The sequence below is a fragment of the Girardinichthys multiradiatus genome, chromosome 8 (assembly GCF_021462225.1).
Source record: "Girardinichthys multiradiatus isolate DD_20200921_A chromosome 8, DD_fGirMul_XY1, whole genome shotgun sequence".
In the NCBI taxonomy this organism is placed as follows: domain Eukaryota; kingdom Metazoa; phylum Chordata; class Actinopteri; order Cyprinodontiformes; family Goodeidae; genus Girardinichthys; species Girardinichthys multiradiatus.
The window spans coordinates 33594134-33614051 of NC_061801.1; the positions used below are offsets into that span (position 1 = coordinate 33594134).

The window sequence follows — 19918 nt, forward strand, 5'->3', positions numbered from 1 at the left end:
ACACGCAAACAAATACTGCCCCCAGAAACGTGTGCAATAAGCTCCAGTCCTACACAGATGCAGGCTGGTCTCTTTCATACACCCCAGACCGGAAACAGGACCTCATGGCTGGAAGAGGGTCTGTTGGTGGGTGTTTGTTTGTGTGTAAATTAGATACAGACAAAGACCGCTGAGACAGGAAGGAACTGTGGAAAATGGAAGCGAATAAAGGAACAAGTATTAAGAGTTTTTGGTCTAAAGCCAGTGTTTTTATGGAAACATGATTTTCCTTTTTATGAATATCAAAATCCATGAAGGCTTAATTTCTTTCTGCTGTTATACAAAAATACGCACACAAATGTGCACAACTAAACTAATCTGCAAACTTACTAAAACGACACTGAGCACAAGTTGAAGTGTGTCAAAGGTTATTTTCAACCTTAGGTGTAAATGTCATTTGCAGGAGAATGTTTTGAAAGCAAATTGACACAAAGTTTAGAAAACAACCCACTTTTTTTCCTTGGAGCTCAGTCCTGCATAAATAAAATCTGACACAGTTCAAAGGTTCTCAGTTGAAATGATTGCTACGTGAGCTATAGACTTCTTTAGCATATTGAAATTGAGGAAAAATGCTTACACTGCTGATCTGAAAAATGAGTTTAGACATCAAATACTGTTTCTTTTTACATTTCCCACTACTGGCTTACATGGAACATCTGCAGATGCATTTTGTTGATCTGTCAATAAAATATTACATCATGATGGTACAATCAGTTTTATGAAATTGGAATTCCATCCATTCATGTCTATACCCGCTAATCTGAGCCTATCTCCAGTGGTCATTGGGTGAGAAGGGAACAATCACAGGGCATTGGAACTGTTATTAATTATTATTGTTATTAATTATTGTATTATTAATTATTTTTTACATATTGACATGGCTTATTGCAAAATAAAATGCTATAGATTTAATGGGATGACTTTCCATTCTTCCAAAGGGCCAGATTTCTGTAGAGAACTTAATAGTTATTCTGTTGACAGATTCTCCCACTGATTTTTCACAATTTCTCTAGAGAAGCAGCTGAGAGAAGTTAGCTTGCCTTCAGCTGTCTATGAATTAGAATTTGTGCTATACTGAATGGAGATCAAATTACACAAATGCGGGCTCTATTTATCTATCTATAAAAAAAATATTATAATAATTGTCTTCTGAAGGTAATTGTTCACGATTTTATTTAGGGGTATCAGACTATAGGCAGTTAAACAGAATTGTATTTCAAGTTTATTCCAAGATTTTAATTTGTATCCTTTTCCTACCAAATTCAAAATATGTGCTACTTTGTGTTGGTCTATCAAATACAATTTTAAATAAATACAATAAAGTATATTAATATTAAATATAATAAAGTATATTAATAATATACAATAAATGTTAGCCAAAAATAATTCACTAGTCATCTTGGTAGTATATACCTACATTAATTTAATCATTAACGTTTCTACAAATCGTAAAAAGAAATTTTCACTCTTAATAAAAACTATAGTATCTTCTCTGTTTTCCAGTTGCTAAGTATCAATTCTTCAGTTATACTTGAGTTAGTTTTTGTCTTTTCTTTGGTTTACAATTGCTAATACAGTAGATTACTTTCTCATCCATTTTCAATGGTTAAGAAAGAGAACAAACCCCTCATCTTAAGACTAAGGATACATTTTATTTTGATATAATGTCATATTAATTTTTACATGAGCAAAAATAAGCAGAAGAAAGATTTTGAATTAGTTCAAGTTACTGCAAATAGCAATGAGTAAAGAAAGGCATCAACCTTTTAAGCTTTAGTTCTAAATGACAAATTTTTAGGCTTAACAAATATAGAGTAAGCAGAAAACAGTCTGTGGGTTCAACATTCAATCAGGAAGTTGTAGCATTAGCAATGATGTATTAAAGTCATCTCTCTCCTATCGTTTGTTCTTTAATATTCTCTCTTTGCAGTGACTGTGCTATTTTTTTATTAAATTTCTAAAGCATTTCTTAACCTGCAATTAATTTTGAAGTTTTTAATTAGCAGTTTGTTATGATTCTGGCACATCTGCTCTACCCTGTCTCCCTGGCTGCAATCAGCAGATTAGATGCACCTGGTGGCGGCTGCAGTGTAGTGCAATCTGTGGAATGCCAAACACCTGTGTCTTCCCTGATATATACTGACTCTGACAAGCAGACGGTGCCAGATTTTTGAAAGCCATCGTGTGAGTAGATATCCAGCGTTCCTTCCTGTCTGATCATTGTTTCTTGACCTTGCCTTGCCTCTTGGATTTTTGCCTCTCTGCCTGCTCCCTGTCGGACTTTTTGGATATTGGTTTTCGACCCTGTTTTCTGCATCTGGTTTATGCCTCAGCCTGCTCCTTGCCTGACGTCTTTTGTTCCGATCATTGACCCTGTTTCTGTCCCCGGATTATTGAACCAGCCTAGCCCTTGGATTATTCAGCCTAAAGTCACCTGTCTCTCTTACCTGCACTGTGGAGATCACTGCCTGCCACCCACCGAGGTTTCCCCTCTGGGTTTCAAGTTCTACCCAAGACAAAAGCAGGTTAGTGACTTTTCTGATCCTTGCAATATCTGGAGAAACTACAAGTCAATAATCCCTCTTTCTGCCCCAGTGATTCCCAGAAGCTGTGTGGAGTTTTACATGAGTGACGTTTTCCTATGGCTGAATAAACCTTTTAAATTTTCAGTACTGTGTCTGGCTGAATCTTGGGTCCGCTTGTTTTTGATCCGTAATACAGTTGTGTTTTGATTAAGCAGTTTCAGCAATTAGAAGGCAGTAGCATCTGAATGATATCATCAAGACTAACTCCAGAATAAGGCAACCTTAGTGACAACTACCAGAGCACATAAAAGCTAATCTATTCTGCTTGTCTTGTGTGATTTATGGCCATCAAACGTCTGGGAGGGGAGGGGAGCAGTCAGTAAGGCATTAGACGCTTGAGGCAGGTTGCCAGCACTAGAAAGTGGAGGAAGTGTCAGTGGCCTTTTGCTACTCATTCCTCACACTTTCACCAGACCCTTGGAGCCTGCAAAAGCAGATCATGTCATTGTGTTGTGTGCAACAGTTGGACAGTACATCTTGTTAAGGGAGTGATTGTGCAAGACACAGGACAAGAAAAAGGGGGATTTTGGTTTTTCCAACTTTCAACGCCTGTGTGTGTACATATGCATGTCAGAAAAAGGAAAATCTAAGAAACTAATGTGAAAACTGAAGTTTGTGTGGAAGGAAAAAAATTAACTTTTTAGGAATGAGTGAACCATTGGAGTTAGAGAGAGAACAAAGCTTTATTATGAGGATACACTCCATACTTGTTAGTGATGTGTGATAATCTCTGGCTGGGTGGGGAATAGGGAATAAGTGTGTTTTGTGTGTGAAAGTGTGTCTGACAGGCTATGAAAGGACCACCCTGGAATTCATATGAGTGAGATCATTACTCAAGCACTGACAGCAAGACAACATCTGAACATTAAGGACAACTCAGACTCACAACCAAGTCATCAGACTTTATTAATGTGAATTTTTATGCTTAAAGGTAACATATCGACAAAACAAACAGCTTATTGGCTGCCTGGCAACATTCAGCACATTTGGTGTTTCAGCATTACCCAATCTAAAAAACACCCAGTGGTTCTTGTGGATGTTTCTAATTTTCAGAGTATTCTCTGGTAATCATACCACTGTATAACAAAATTAAGAAAAATATTTAACATCATCTAACTTATCTTATTCAAAAGAGAAAAGCAGCAATTATTCTAACTGCTGCTAACACAGCATATTATATCAAACATTACAGTTATGATAATGATATCTATGTTCTCTCCACGCCACATGGGCAGCCACTCCCACATCGCTTTCCTCTGCTCTGCTCCGGTCTTTACACTGCAGACTGGGCCCCTTCCCATGATCCTGCCCCCATCCCTCCAAACTGGGCCCAGGGCGACAGACGTGTGTGTGTGTCCCCCCGTCGGCAGGCTGGATTGAGTCACTCCAAAACCATTTTTTGGCATTCTAATAACAGGTAAAATTTTAGCACTTTTGAAACCAGAACTTTCTTTTCAATGCTTCGAAGCTTGACATGGCCCGATGCCTAATCTCAACCCAGATGTAACTCCAAACTATTCAAAATGTAATAAACCCCCAACTATGCAAACATTAACAAATGTTATAGTCACATGCTGTTAAATGTAGCATACAAAAAACTTACAGCCTCTCTGAAATGCATATGCAAACAATAAAGACAAAGCAAAATAAAACTTCATCCAGTTAGTTGTTAAGAAGTCACCTACTAAGCCTGCAGCTGTGCTACTTCAAACCATCTCCATGAAACGTATGGAGAAAATGTCTCTCAAAAGGTCTAAAAACATTTTCTTCTCTTTTAAAATATGAATTCTTCTACGCACATGAAAGCATACTTTTAAGCTTTCTTTTCCCATGCCAAGAACCTTAATGGATCTACAGTCTATAAACATAACCTGTGATATGGTAAATGGACTGAATTTATAAAGCGCCTTTCCAGTCATACTGAACACTCAAAACGCTTTACACTAGAGTAGAGTAGTTGGTTTGGTCAGGATCAACGCATTTTGAACAATTAGTATTGGGGTAGCTGACTGCATTCAGGTCTGTATTTCAGTTGTTGCCCTACTGTATAACCTAGGCATCAGCTGTGCCAGAAAAGCTATAAGCCATGGGGTGGAACATCTTAATAAATTAGAATATCACTGTAATGTAAATGTATTTCTATAATTTTATGTAAAAAGTAAATCTCGTATATGATTAAAAATTGGGCTAATTCGGCCAACATGTGCGTCACATACATCACTCTATGTATAATGCACCTGTATAATAGTTTTACTATAATTGAATCACTGAAATAAATTAACTTTTCAAACTTTTCACAATTCATCCAGGTGCATGAACAATTCACACATAATGGTGGTTTTCTGGGTGTAAGGTTTAAAATGAAACTATCATGAAGTGTAAAAGAGTGACAACATAAGTGGATGAATTATAAGACAGATCAAAGATCACTGCAGTACATCACATTTTAAATTGTACTGATATATCATAATTGTTAAAGGAATGTGAAATGTGAAAGCAAAAACCAGATACATTGTCTTTTCCTCTATTAAAGGGTGCAAAGCAGGAGAGAAGATGGAGCACATTACAAAGAAAACAAATTACACCTACTGTATGCACTGCTTACTGAAAGCCCAAAGGAAGTAGTGGTGAAAGTTTCGTGCGCAGACAGGACAGATATTGAACTATTTAGCCACACTAACAAGAAGTATGTTTTCATGAGCTAAGGTTAGGCATTTCAATTTAAAAGCATTGCACCAACTGTCAAGCACGGTGGTTGTAGTATCATGAAATGGGGTTGTTCTGCTGCCGGCGGTACTGGATTATTAATCAAGTGGATCGCAAAAAGGAGCATTATCTTCTATGTCACATCAAACAAAGAGCTACATTTTTTACACTTAGACACAGCATTTCAAGAAGATGATGATCTCAAATACATCAGCCATTTTTATTCATACCAGAAGCTTGATGACTACAAAAGACTAGAAAACAGGTGCTTGAGGTGCAACTTTCTAAGTACTTTTCATCCAAATATAAAAGGTGATGTATCTATATATTTGAATTCATCACTATAATTGTGACACTGTGTAAATTAATGAAAGTCCACAAAAAATTCATATTTGTACCCAAGGTTTTTGATGTTCAAATTCATTAAAGATGTTTCCTGTATTGTCAGTTCACTCTGGAACAAACAGTTTAAATGCATAATTTAAGTAACACAATAAATATGACATTAATTGCTATAATTAATATACTGAATATAAATGTGTAATGGATCTGTAATTGGGGTGTACAATTTTTTAACCTGGCACTGTAGTAACAACCAAAATGGTAAAAGAGTAAAACTGAACATACATTTTCTATTCTTCTGTTTTCATCTCTTTTCATGTGTGTCATCCTTTGCACATAAACTCTCTACTCTCTTGCACCCCTCTCACCCCCCTCCCCTCACGTCTCCCCCTCTTCCTGCCTTTTGCCAGCCGTCCATACAATGTGCCCATTGTTCTCCCGCTCATTCTGCAGAAAGCAAAGAAAAAGGATGTCTGCAGCACAGAACTCACACAAACACTTACAGAGAAGCTTTTTATTCTACAAATTTCCCTTTAACAACGTGCACATCACCAGCACTCTCACACCAGCATATACTGTCAAACATCTGGGGCACACTGAAAGAGCTCAGGTCAACGCATGGATTGAGAGTTGGCACATACTCATGTGTGGCTGCTGAGTCATTGCTTGTCAGAGGATGATACCCTGCAAACACTGAGCACTTCCATAGTACATAAAGCCTGAAACTGTCATTAAATTTGGCTACTGTGAATGGAACACCAAGGCACTTCTTTTTGGGGAAAAGCTAGATCTCATTTGAGCACTGTGGATTCATGAATGTTGCCGAAACTAACGTAGAAAAGCTACAAATAATTACCATTATGAAGTGACAAGACCTAACAATGAAGAGAAGTCCTGCTTGATGATGTGGGATTTCACTGTGGACCATTAAATCAACTGAATTTCATCTCCTTTCAACAACAGTAGCTCATTGGGAGCATTCATTGGATGCACTCTGACATGATAATCTGTTATTCCTGATGGAAACGTAGTTAACTTGTTGCTGCTAGTCATAATGTACTATTTCAGAAACTACTTTATTTTTTAAAATTACCATTTAAATGACATTAGTACCAGCATTGGTGAGGAGGAGTACGTTTATGAATGGTATCAATACTTTTTCAAAACAAACAAAATGTGCAATAAATACAAACAATGTGGTAAATATTTCTTTACAAGGCCTTAATTTGGTTGTCCCCTCTGTGTGCCCCATTTCACTAGGCTGGTAAACACACACTCACATGTTATTCATTTTAAGGCAGTGGATGTTTTGAGAGCTGACTGTTTTTTATGAAATTGAAGAGCTGATTTTATAGGTTAACATCAAACTCATGTAGGGCTCTTTCAGGAAAGAGGTTGTAGTTCTTAACCAGGATTGATGTTAGAGCCAGGTCTTAACTCATTCTGTACAAGTTTGCTTTTAATGTCATTACGTTGTTATAAATGTCTTATTTTTTTTTTTTTTGATCCATCCCTGTTTTATTCTGTGTTTTGTGAAGGTTTGTAATGCATGGAGACCATTTAACAAGGATAGTATTATTTATTCCTGTTCCCCTACAAATACTATTCCCACCCAAATTAATTAAAGCTGTTTTAAACAACCAGCACTTTGTGAACACTTTATAAACCTGTATTCACACCAGTAGCTGGAAAACAGAGAAGATTTATTAACACCACCTGGCAATATTGAAAGAACAGTGTTACAAAACTGAGTTGGAAATAATGTTTACGGATTCAGGGAAACATAATTAGTTGTGAGCAACCTTTCGGGGGATTTCAAATTAAACTGTGGTAAGATAAGAGACAGTCCGCGGTTATTCTGAAGCTAATCCGATATTTTGTTCTTGTGTAGTAGTGGGTAATCTGCCTTATAACAACTCTTATTTTAGGTAAGTACAAAAATTGCTTACATATGAATCTGAGTTGAATTTAGAACTAGCTCTTATTAGGGCTGCCACTAACAATTCTTTTGCTAATCCTTTATTCTGTTGACTATTTTGTCATTTATTCGATTAATAATTGGATAGCAAAAGGTGCATAATAGGAGATCTTGGTACCAAGTGAGGCTAAAACTATGCCACTTGAGGAGTTCTGGATAGAGCATATTTACAGATAAAGAAAGTTGTTTACCCTAAATGCAAAACGTATATGTTTTTTGTACAACTTTTGCCTAATTATGGCTCTGAGTGGGTTGTTCTTTCAGTAAATGGCATGTTTTAGAGCCTGAACACTCCAATGAACAATTACTCGATTACTAAATTAGGTGATGATTATTTCAATAATCCCTTAATCACGATTAATCCGAATAATTTTTTCAGGCCTAGTTCTTTTCATTGATCAACTTGCACAACACAATAAACATTCAACAGTATGGGAAAAAAAATCCTAAAATCCTAAAAGAACTGAGAAATCAAACACATTAATCACCTTGTAGAAATGTATTATTAGGAATTTTTCAAAGGAAATCTTTTCCAATTGCATGATGCATAATAAGAATAATCGTGGGACGTTTTTATTCACTATACACTGACACATTTTGTAGCAGCTGGTTTAAGCAATACAAAGCTGTGTAAGTGCAGTTTTTGCCAACAAGTTTGACCTTGAAATTCCGATTGTTCCAGCTACTAGTTCACAACTGCAATTCCCCTGATAAACAGCTTTCGCCATATGTGTCATGTTCACCCTCAGTTTACTGTAGGGTGTGCTCAACCATCTTTTAATGAAATGATTCTCTTAGACACAGATTACATCACATGAGCCTGGATGCAATAAGACATTGCATCTGTGATGATTTCCACAGAGAGTTCGGGGTTCAACTCAGAAGTGTTCAAATTCATCACTCTAATGTTGTAGCTTTTTAAAATTACTGCTGCTATTCAGCATCAAAAGTGCTTGCACTTGGCCATGTTCTGCAATGAGAGGGTATTTAAAGATTGCTTAAGGTAGGTAACATTTAGACCTTAAAGGGGAACAAAAAAAAGGAAATTTTTCATGGGTATTGGGTAGTCTTATCCAACATTCTTAAATGTACACAAAATGCACAAAACTACTGACTATTTGTATTTGTGCAACATTCAGCTCACAAGACAAGATGATCCACAATATTATATTGACAAGTCGAGACAACTTTCTAGGAATATTTTAGAATAAACTAAACAAACCCATTTTTTTACCTATTTCTTTTTGGGTCATTTTCACAAATAGAGTAAAGGCTTCACAAATCACAAACTGAGTCTAATTAGAGTACAATATTTCAGTGCATGTTTGATTTGTCTATATATGCTGGTATTTATATCGAAGTCCAACTTGGTCCTAATGCAAAAAATGCTCCCTTTTAGGTATTTTCACAAATAGTATAAAGGTTTAATAATCTCAAACTGTGTGTTACAGAATCAGTCTTCACAGTCAATAAAGATCCTCTTAAGTTACATGTTTTGTGGACTCATCTGTGCAGTGGTGGTCATGTTGTAGTTTTGGTCTGTTTCCCTGCATCTCCAGCCTATGAACTGAAGTTTGGAATTATACCTAGGTATCTGAGAAGAAACATTAGTGTGACTGTGCACAAACAGTCATGAGGTTTCTTTGAGCACTTATGCAGTAAGATAATAACCACTACAAAGACAGGTTGTTTGCAACAATTTGCTCAAGCATGAAGGGGGATCAGGTTGTTCAGTGCCTCATGGATGCACACTTTAACACATGAAGGACAAAGCCATCTACATTCTGATGAGTGGATGACCAGCTTCCTGAACAAAACAAGCCTCAGGGAACCAAATCTTTCGAATTTCATTTTCTTGCATGATTAAAGAAACTGATTAAATATTTCCTCATTTACAGAGGTTACATTTAATTAAATGCTTGAGACCTTATTTAAAATACACTGCCACTGCTTTGTCTTTTCTTTTTTCTTTTCAAAAATGCTGAAATATATAGCCAATAACTGATAACGTCACAATAATCAAATACCTTTTTATAAAATTGCTGTACTGAAAGAGAGTTTCATTTTTATAAATTTTGTTCCTCTATTTGTCTTTCGCATGACTGACATCAGGTGCCCCTCATGATTTGAACCCACATTCCCTTGAGATAGATCAAAACCTAATGAAGATGTACAAACTGGAATTAGAGGTAATGGAAGGTTAGCAGAGAAATAATGGGTCATTTTGAGATTTTTACATGTCAAACCACAAGAGCACAATACTTAAGGCATTGATTCAACTGATTCAGTACAGTGCTAGCCAACATTACACTGCAATAATGGTGCTGTTGATGCAGTAGTGTTATGGTTACTCTGCCTGCATGCAATGCACTGGTGCATGACTTGTGTTATTGACATGTGAATTTTTAGACACCAAATCTTTCATCACTGTAATATATCTATAATATGTTTAAAAAGGTGGACTGAGCCCTCTATTCACTGGAGTACTGATGCACCCATTGGAAATCTGAAGAATTTATGTAATGTACAATTTAGGAGCAATAGAGGTTGGCAGCAAAGACTGATTAAAACACTTATCAGCTAACATAAGATGCTCTGGGAATGAGGAGCAGTAGTTTCACTTTAGAATTATACAGAATTAAACAGACAGGACAGATTAAAACCTATTTGTTATTTACAATAATATCATAATATCAGCAAGGACAATTAAAAAGACACGAGTAAATGAACTAAATTTGCATACATACAGTCAACCAAAGTTACCAAGAAAGACAAAGGGGCTAACAATTTTAAAAGCGACAACATTGGTCTATGAAAAGTTACATATTGTGGGCTTTAAATTCTACCTTGAAGATAAAGGTTTTCACTTTTTTATAATTGGTTCCAGTCTCTGGCTGCAGCACTCTAAAATGATAACAAGCCTATTGCAGAATATGTTTTTGGGACTGTCCACAATCAAGTTCACCAATCTAGTTTGGAAGATAAGGTGTGCAACAGTTGACAAAGCTAGGTGGGAACAGCCCAAGTAGAGTCTTGTATGTTATATTTGTATGTTTTATATATTTAGAGGGCATTATGTTTTTGGAGTAAGCTTAGGCATGTTGCTTTGTGAATAGCATCATAACAATCTAAAATCAGAATCAAAATCAGAATCAGCTTTATTGCCAAGTTCGTACATACAAACAAGGAATTTGCCTCCAGTACACTATTTTGTTCTGTTTTTGCATTACAGAATATACAAATTGACAATTTACAATGTACAATATACACATATCTAATAAAAAAGGTGCATTTGCAACATCTGTATGCTGTTGTTCTGTACTCTATTGAATGTTCATCAGAGAAACAGCCCGGGGGAAGAAACTGTCTCTGTGGTGGCTGGTTTTAGTAAACAGTGCTCTGTAGCGGCGGCCTGAAGGTAAAACTCTAAACAGTTTATGTGCAGGGTGTGTGGGGTCGGCAGAGATTTTGGCAGCTCTTTTCTTGACCCTAGACCTGTATACGTCCTGGATGGAGGGAAGGTCAGCTCTGATTATTCTCTCTGCAGTCCTGATTATTCGTTGCAGTCTGGACCTGTCCTGTTTTGTGGATGAGCCAAACCACACTGAGATGGATGAAGACATGACAGACTGAATGATGGCAGTGTAGAAGATGACCAACAGCTCCTGTGGAAGGTTGAACTTCTTGAGTAGCCTCAGGAAGTACAGTCTCTGCTGGGCCTTCTTTCAAACAGTGTCTGTGTGTGAAGACCATCTCAGGTCCTCAGAGATGGTTGTTCCTAAGAACCTGAAGTGGTCCACGGCCGATACAGTGTTGTTGAGGATGGTGAGAGGGGTGTGTGGGGGTGGTGTTCTCCGAAAGTCCACCACCATTTCCACAGTCTTGAGTGGGTTCAGTTCAAGGTAGTTCTGACCGCACCAGTGTACCAGCCGATCCACCTGCTGTCTGTATGCAGACTCATCACCGTCCTGGATCAGACCAATGACAGTGGTGTCGTCTGCAAACTTAAGGAGTTTCACGGACGAGTCTGATGAGGTGCAGCCATTTGTGTACAGAGAGAAGAGGAGTGGGGATAGAACACACCCCTGGGGGGCACCAGTACTTACAGGTCCTTCTCAAAATATTAGCATATTGTGATAAAGTTAATTATTTTCCATAATGTCATGATAAAAATTTAACATTCATATATTTTAGATTCATTGCACACTAACTGAAATATTTCAGGTCTTTTATTGTCTTAATATGGATGATTTTGGCATACAGCTCATGAAAACCCAAAATTCCTATCTCACAAAATTAGCATATTTCATCTGACCAATAAAAGAAAAGTGTTTTTAATACAAAAAACGTCAACCTTCAAATAATCATGTACAGTTATGCACTCAATACTTGGTCGGGAATCCTTTTGCAGAAATGACTGATTCAATGCGGCGTGGCATGGAGGCAATCAGCCTGTGGCACTGCTGAGGTCTTATGGAGGCCCAGGATGCTTCGATAGCGGCCTTTAGCTCATCCAGAGTGTTGGGTCTTGAGTCTCTCAACGTTCTCTTCACAATATCCCACAGATTCTCTATGGGGTTCAGGTCAGGAGAGTTGGCAGGCCAATTGAGCACAGTGATACCATGGTCAGTAAACCATTTACCAGTGGTTTTGGCACTGTGAGCAGGTGCCAGGTCGTGCTGAAAAATGAAATCTTCATCTCCATAAAGCTTTTCAGCAGATGGAAGCATGAAGTGCTCCAAAATCTCCTGATAGCTAGCTGTATTGACCCTGCCCTTGATAAAACACAGTGGACTAACACCAGCAGCTGACAAGGCACCCCAGACCATCACTGACTGTGGGTACTTGACACTGGACTTCTGGCATTTTGGCATTTCCTTCTCCCCAGTCTTCCTCCAGACTCTGGCACCTTGATTTCTGAATGACATGCAGAATTTGCTTTCACCCAAAAAAAGTACTTTGGACCACTGAGCAACAGTCCAGTGCTGCTTCTCTGTAGCCCAGGTCAGGCGCTTCTTCCGCTGTTTCTGGTTCAAAAGTGGCTTGACCTGGGGAATGTGGCACCTGTAGCCCATTTCCTGCACACGCCTGTGCACGGTGGCTCTGGATGTTTCTACTCCAGACTCAGTCCACTGCTTCCGCAGGTCCCCCAAGGTCTGGAATCGGCCCTTCTCCACAATCTTCCTCAGGGTCCGGTCACCTCTTCTCGTTGTTCAGCGTTTTCTGCCACACTTTTTCCTTCCCACAGACTTCCCACTGAGGGGCCTTGATACAGCACTCTGGGAAAAGCCTATTCGTTCAGAAATTTCTTTCTGTGTCTTACCCTCTTGCTTGAGGGTGTCAATAGTGGCCTTCTGGACAGCAGTCAGGTCAGCAGTCTTACCCGTGATTGGGGTTTTGAGTGATGAACCAGGCTGTGAGTTTTAAAGGCCTCAGGAATCTTTTGCAGGTGTTTAGAGTTAACTCGTTGATTCAGATGATTAGGTTCATAGCTCGTTTAGAGACCCTTTTAATGATATGCTAATTTTGTGAGATAGGAATTTTGGGTTTTTATGAGCTGTATGCCAAAATCATCCGTATTAAGACAATAAAAGACCTGAAATATTTCAGTTAGTGTGCAATGAATCTAAAATATATGAATGTTAAATTTTCATCATGACATTATGGAAAATAATGAACTTTATCACAATATGCTAATATTTTGAGAAGGACCTGTATTGATCTGGATCGGGAGAAGATGCTCCCCAGTCTCACCTGCTGCTGTCGGTCCGTCAGGAAGCTGTTGATCCACTGACAGGTGGAGGCTGGGACGTTGAGCTGTGTGAGCTTCTGGTGGAGGATGTCTGGTATGATAGTGTTGAAGGCCGAGCTGAAGTCTACAAACAGGATCCTGGCATATGTCCCTGGGTGGTCGAGGTGTTGCAGGATGAAGTGTAGACCTAAGTTAACAGCATCATCTGCCGACCTGTTTGCTCGGTAAGCAAATTGCAGGGGGTCCAGCAGGGGGCCTATGATGTCTTTCAGGTGCTTCAACACCAGCCGCTCAAAGGACTTCATGATCACAGATGTCAGGGCTACAAGCCTGTAGTCATTTAATCCTACGATGGTGGGTTTCTTGGGAACCGGGATGATGGTGGAGGATGGTCATTCGAACAAGTGTTAGTTTAGTAGAGGAAGTGAACGAGGAGTGCATTCTATAAAAGAAACCTATTTTTGATTTATCCTTAGTTTAAAATTTGTTAATATGTTTTGAAAAGGACAGTGTGTTGTCAGGCCAGACAGCCTGTTGTAGAGGAGTCCCATCATGAGTGGATACCCTTGGGAGTTTTGACATTAAGTAGTCGTTCTCACCAAACCACATGACTTTGGCCTTGAAAGTCTTTAACTGTAGATGAACTTTGGGGAATGCTTGTTAAATCCAATTGAAACTAAGCTGAAGTTGTTCAGCAACTACAGTATATCTAGAGAACAACCAGTGTAGTGGAGAACTATGCCATGAGCGTAAAGAAAAATTAACTAATCCACTATAGAATTAACTATAATGCTAATGTAGACTTTGGTCTTCAAAGTGTTTAACTGTGGATGTGATTTGGAAAAGGCCTGTTGTGGTCTACTAAGCTGACATTGTTCAATAACTGTGTCAACAACTGTACCTGTTCACTGTTCAAATCAAAATGAGAAGAGATTGGAAACGAGACTTTGGGACATTGCTTTGTGGTAGCTTATTAGCCTTTAGAAATTAAATGTGATCTTGGCAGGTGCTTTGCAAGCTTAATTTAGCATCAAGCCTGATCCAGCTCTGCAACACATTGAAAAAGGGGAACATGAAAGAGAAAAAACTTAACAGCAAAGGAACTACATGGGCAATGACTCCCAGCATTGATGTGACCATTTTTTCAATGACCAGAGACTAAAGAAGAAGAAGAGAGACCACATACCAACAGAAAATGCTCAAAACAAAAGCCAAAATAAATAAAAAATCTTGTTTAAAAGCCAGGTATACAAACAATGTGTGTTTTTACTACGTTTATACTATGTTTCGCTGCAAGTATTCTGATGAGAATATGCTGGTGAAAGTGGATCTATATGTCATGCCTTAGATAGATTTTACTTGCACAGGAAGCATTTTTCGTTGAGTCATTCTCCTGCTGTTGAGGAAAATCTGAATTGGAAACACTAGCTCACAAATGATGCTCTTTCACCTGTATGTATGCTGAAGTAATCTGGACCTCTGACATAAGAATGGGTGGAATGCCGGTCTTTGGATGAGGGGGTGGAAAGGTCAAACTCTTCAGCAATCACAACACAGATGTTTTAGGGACCCTTTTGCTTGACGTATGTCAGGGCTCACATAGGGAAACATAAAACAGTTGTCTGCAGGGGAGATACCACGTCTTTGTGATGGGAGTTTTGTTTAGCCTCACCATGAAAGTCAAAAGTCAGATGCATCAACTTCTCTCTTCAAATTTTGTTTTCCTTTTAAAGTCTCTTGCAAGTTGCGGAATAACTCCCAGATGAGCATGCATTTGTTATTCCAAATCAAACAAATGAGCTGCTGAGAGCTATCCTCACCCCATATCCATGGCCATATTATGTTTTTTTTTTCCCACATCTCAATCTTAAGACACCTGATTGTTTGCAAGGCTGGTAATATTAAAATTGCTGGTGTAAACTACTATCTCTTGAGATGCAGTCATAGACATCAGTAGGAATGCCTTTGCTATCCCTTTGTTTTTCCTAATTGTTTTCTTGGTCTGTTCTTGTCATGTCTTATCATTCCCATCTCTCACTTACTATATGTTCTCATTTCATGAACCTTTGCTGTGAACATAATACAGAGCTGGCATCAGGAGAGACCACCTTTCACACTTTGTCATGTTTTAGCCACAAAATATTTGATTTATTTTGAAATGTTGTAGTGAGTTAATGCACCAAGACAATATCTAAATACAATCTGACAAAAATACAAAATTAAGATACATCGCCATGTTTTTATGCTGGTTTGAGTTAATTTAGAAATAGATCATGTTACCAATTGGAAAATGGCATTTATAATTTCTTAGGAATGTCCCAATAGGTTATAAATGCCCAAAGTGAAAAGAGCAAAATGTTTTTCAATGTTGAACAAGTTGAAGACATAACTACATAATAACATATCCTAACTCAAACTATAACTTTTTAAAACTGAATTATTTCTAATACCTCACTCACTTTAACTTGAAAACCAACGTGAACAAAAGTTCATAATTTAGGGAAATAAATCAAGACACCCTAATTAAACCAACTTGAAAGTTGACTGACAATCTATCTGCAAGAGTGCAAATGGTCCTAGCAGATATCATCAAAGAACCCCTGTGGTCTTTGTCAGCAGGTGGCGGAAAACTGTGTCCTCGCTCTCTTTTGTGAATAAACTAATAAACACACTCATGTGTGGGTCCTGTAGAGATAACCTTTTTTTAGGTTACATCAAAAGAATGATGATAGTAGATCTTTACAATACATTCAATTGACGTTGATGATACTAGAAATTCACTATGTTATCAAATTTGGTGCATGCAGAAATATAAAGGTGAACACAGATATTTTTCTGAAGTTTTAATGTTTGGTCTATGAAAAGCAACATGTTTTGATATTAACTGTACCATTTGTTGTTTGTTTGTTTTTCATGATTTGTCAGTAAAGAAAAGGTCACAGAAGGTACTGATACTGACATTCTTGTCGCATCAAGGGAGAGAATCGCTAGCTTTCAACCTAAAAAATATGGCAATTGGTTGTTGTTGGAATGCGTGACCAACTCATTTCTTTACCAGGTCTCTGGAGAGAATTAAGTTTGGATGAATGCTATTGTTGCAGGTCTAGCCTTTCCCTTTTCTGGGCATAGGGGGCAGTAGAGAGTAATGTTATGTTTTTGTTTGAGAGACGTATTTGGGGGATGCGTTACAAAAGGTCCTGGGGGAACAGTATTAGGTTATTGCAGGTTAACCAGCAAGCTACTAGCAAGCTGTATTTGTTTTCCGCATTGCTAAAGGAAAATAAACGTTCTAAAGCATTCATGCCTACTCTAGAAAATTGCTTGTCTGTGGGGCGGGCCAAATATGAGCTTGTTACATGCAAACGAGGTACCAACCTGAAGTCTTTACACCAAAGTTAAGAGACACTGTTTTGGACAAGAAAATGTAACATTTCCATCTACTTTAGAGGTGTGACATGGTTACTTTTCAAATCACAGTTTAAAATATCAAATATCACATACAAATATATTTCTTGCACCCCCGTATGTGGATCTACAGGGCTCTGCAGATGCTCACATGGCTTCATTCATACTGACATTTAGTCATGGGTAGTTGTGCAAACATCTGCACATTCCATGCATGCTCATTTGAAATGATAAACGACAATCCACAACAGTAAGACAAGCTCCAGCTCAGAAAAAACAATTGTATACAGACAAAAAAAAAACAACAGTTTTTCTTCATTTAGCCTCTATTCAGTCTCTTTTGTTGGATATGCACCTATGTATTTTGAATGGAATTCACACAGTTTCACAACTTTTTCTGTTTTATTACTCATATGAAAACTCCACCATCAAGCACAGAATTCTAGTCCTGTGTGTGTGTTTTTATGCTAATGGTGTTATCATCATAATGCATCATGTGTATGCTTTAGACACAAGATTCCACAGAGGTTGATTTAGATTAAGAGAACACATCTCTACCCTTTACTGGCTTCTCTGCACCAAAGCCTCTTTTTCTTCTGTAATGCATAAAAAAGACCCACGAGATGAACTCAATAATGTCTTTTTTAGGTTTGTTCAATTGCGTTGGTTCAATACCAAAATAGCCAGTCATGTGTGATCACTTCAGTGCATATTGACATGGTGTAAAACCAAGTATCAGAATAGCAAACAAAGGAAGTAAATTGACTTTGAATGTGGGCCAGACTAGCTGGTCTGAGCATTTTAGAAACTGCTTATCTACTAGGATTTTACACACAGAACCATCTTTGATTTTACTGAGTGCTACAAAAAGATATTTCCGATAAGAGACAGTTGTGCAAAGTAAAATTCCTTTTGAAGTCGGAGGTCAGAGAGGAATGGGCAGACTGGTTTGAGAAAGGCACAGCATTTTCGAACAACCACTTGTGGCCAAGGTATCCAGACCACCAGCTCTGAATGCACTATACGTTGTACTGGAAGCAGATGACCTACAGCAGCAGAAGACCACACTGGGTGCCCCTCCTGTCAGCTCAGAATAGGAAATAGGAGGCTCCAATGGCACTTGCTCATCAAACAGAAAATTCTTGCCTGGTCCCATGTGGTGTAAAAACATGAAAACAGGGATCCATCTTGCCTTGTATCATGGGTACAGGGTGTGGTGGTGTAATAGGATATTTTGTTGACACACTCTGGGGCTCTTGGTACCAACAGAGCATTGTTTAAACACAACAGTCGGCATAAGTGTTGTTGCTGTCCATGTTAATGACTTTATCAGCACAGTGTGACATCCCCTTAATGAATCGATGCCAACTAAAAATTAAGGTCAATCAGAAGGAAAAAGGAGTCAGTGTAGCTTTAATGCACAAATAATTTTTTGTTGAATGAAAATTTGGTGCAGATTTTATTTATTTGCTTTACAAAATTAAAGATTTCATAATAATGAACTCAGACCAGTCTAAAATATGTAAGAACCCCCTTCATGAAATAGGCACATAGCCTATTATATAACTGTTCTATAAGAGTTTTGAAGAAAGAGGCTCAAACAATAAATCTGGCTTCTATCTATCTCCATCCTTGTTATAACTCCCAGGCCAGCTTTCCCTGCCGGCTCATACGTCTTGAGTTATCTTGACTTCAAAGAAATATCTGGCAGTTTTAACTGCACCACAATTCCAACTGACTTTAATGAAAAGTATGTTCATAAAACGGTTGAATTTCATGGCCTGGTCGGGTGTTTTAACTCCTACAAGTAGTTGGCAGCATTAAATACGGGTCCCAGCACCACAAGACAGAATCTGGAGATGTTTCTGCTATGGTTATTGTGATTTTTCAGCAAAGCAATAAGGGTTTCTTCTTGGATAACTAATACTAAATGTTAGATAAACATAGTTTTACTATTGTGGGATAGCTTGTAAATTTAGCAGAGGATGAAATTAAGTAAATGTGTTTAAAACAAATTCCTGTCTCCACACACACACAAAAAAAAAAAAATCAAGACAGATGTCAACTTTTTTCGGCCCAGGTGCGTATTTCTTTTCTCCCTCTGTTTACTCCCTCATTTAAGAGCTGTTCTACTCCCAAAAATTTGAGGAAGAGCACAGTTCTCGCGCAACAAGTCCTCAGAATAGCGCCTCACTAACCCTGGCGCATCATATCCCCTGCTGAAATAACGGTGCGCCCTGCGGCATCAGGTATCTTTTGGTGCCATCAGATCCTTTATCTCAACCGCACACTGCCTCGCTGCGTCTACGTGGCAGGTATGCTTTGATTATGTACAGATGCCCACATTATGCAAGCATGCGTGCGAAAGAGGGCAAAATAGTTCCAATTGAGGAATGTTTTTTTTCCCCTTTTATATGCATCAAATGATGATGGAAATAATACTCACTGTTTGATGAGTTCCAGTGAGAGAAGCGGTTATTAAGGTCTTTTACTCCCTGAAGGGATTCTGAATGTCCGAGTCAAGTCCGATTTGAAAGCCCACTCTGCATGCGCAAATCTTCTGTCAAAGTCGCCGCAAATAGGACTCCAAACCCAATGAAGAGACAGGTAGACCTTTCATTTTATGTCCAAATACGAACACGGCGCCCACACTTTTGAGTCCTATTGGTACGTTACAGTTATTATTTTTCATTAGTTTTCTTCGCTGGTTTAGGATTTGTCCAAATGTAGACGACTTGATGCTCTCCGCTTCGTGCCTCTCTGCGCTGGCGCGTCTCTCTCCTTCCCTCACTGAACGACTGCCACACACACATAACACATACGCACTGACACACACAGAGCACGAGACGGGACCTTTGTCTGCACGTGACGTCACTCACACATGCACAGCGCAAAAAGGATTCCTCAGTTGCAGCTTTTTGCACACCTTTAATTTATGGTTTTAAGACAACACGCGCACCAAACAAATAATGAGTAAAACTCCCATTGTGTTTGACCTGTTTTAGGTCAGTAAATCAAAGAATGAGGCGGGAATAAAGTACAAATGTGTTTCAAGTTAACACAGGTTAATATGGGGTTCCATTAGTGCCAAAAATATGTATATGTGTCTAT

The 19918-nt window shown here is 38.3% G+C and overlaps 1 protein-coding gene across 1 annotated transcript in view; it reads right to left on the reverse strand.

The window, feature by feature from the left end:
- lpar1 (lysophosphatidic acid receptor 1) overlaps window positions 1-19601 on the reverse strand; it is a 58061-nt gene extending 38460 nt beyond the window's left edge. Inside the window, exon 1 of the mRNA XM_047372352.1 lies at window positions 19254-19601. The gene's annotated coding sequence lies outside the window, so the exon portion shown is untranslated. The remainder of the gene's footprint in view (window positions 1-19253) is intronic.
- Between the last annotated feature and the right edge of the window lie 317 nt (window positions 19602-19918).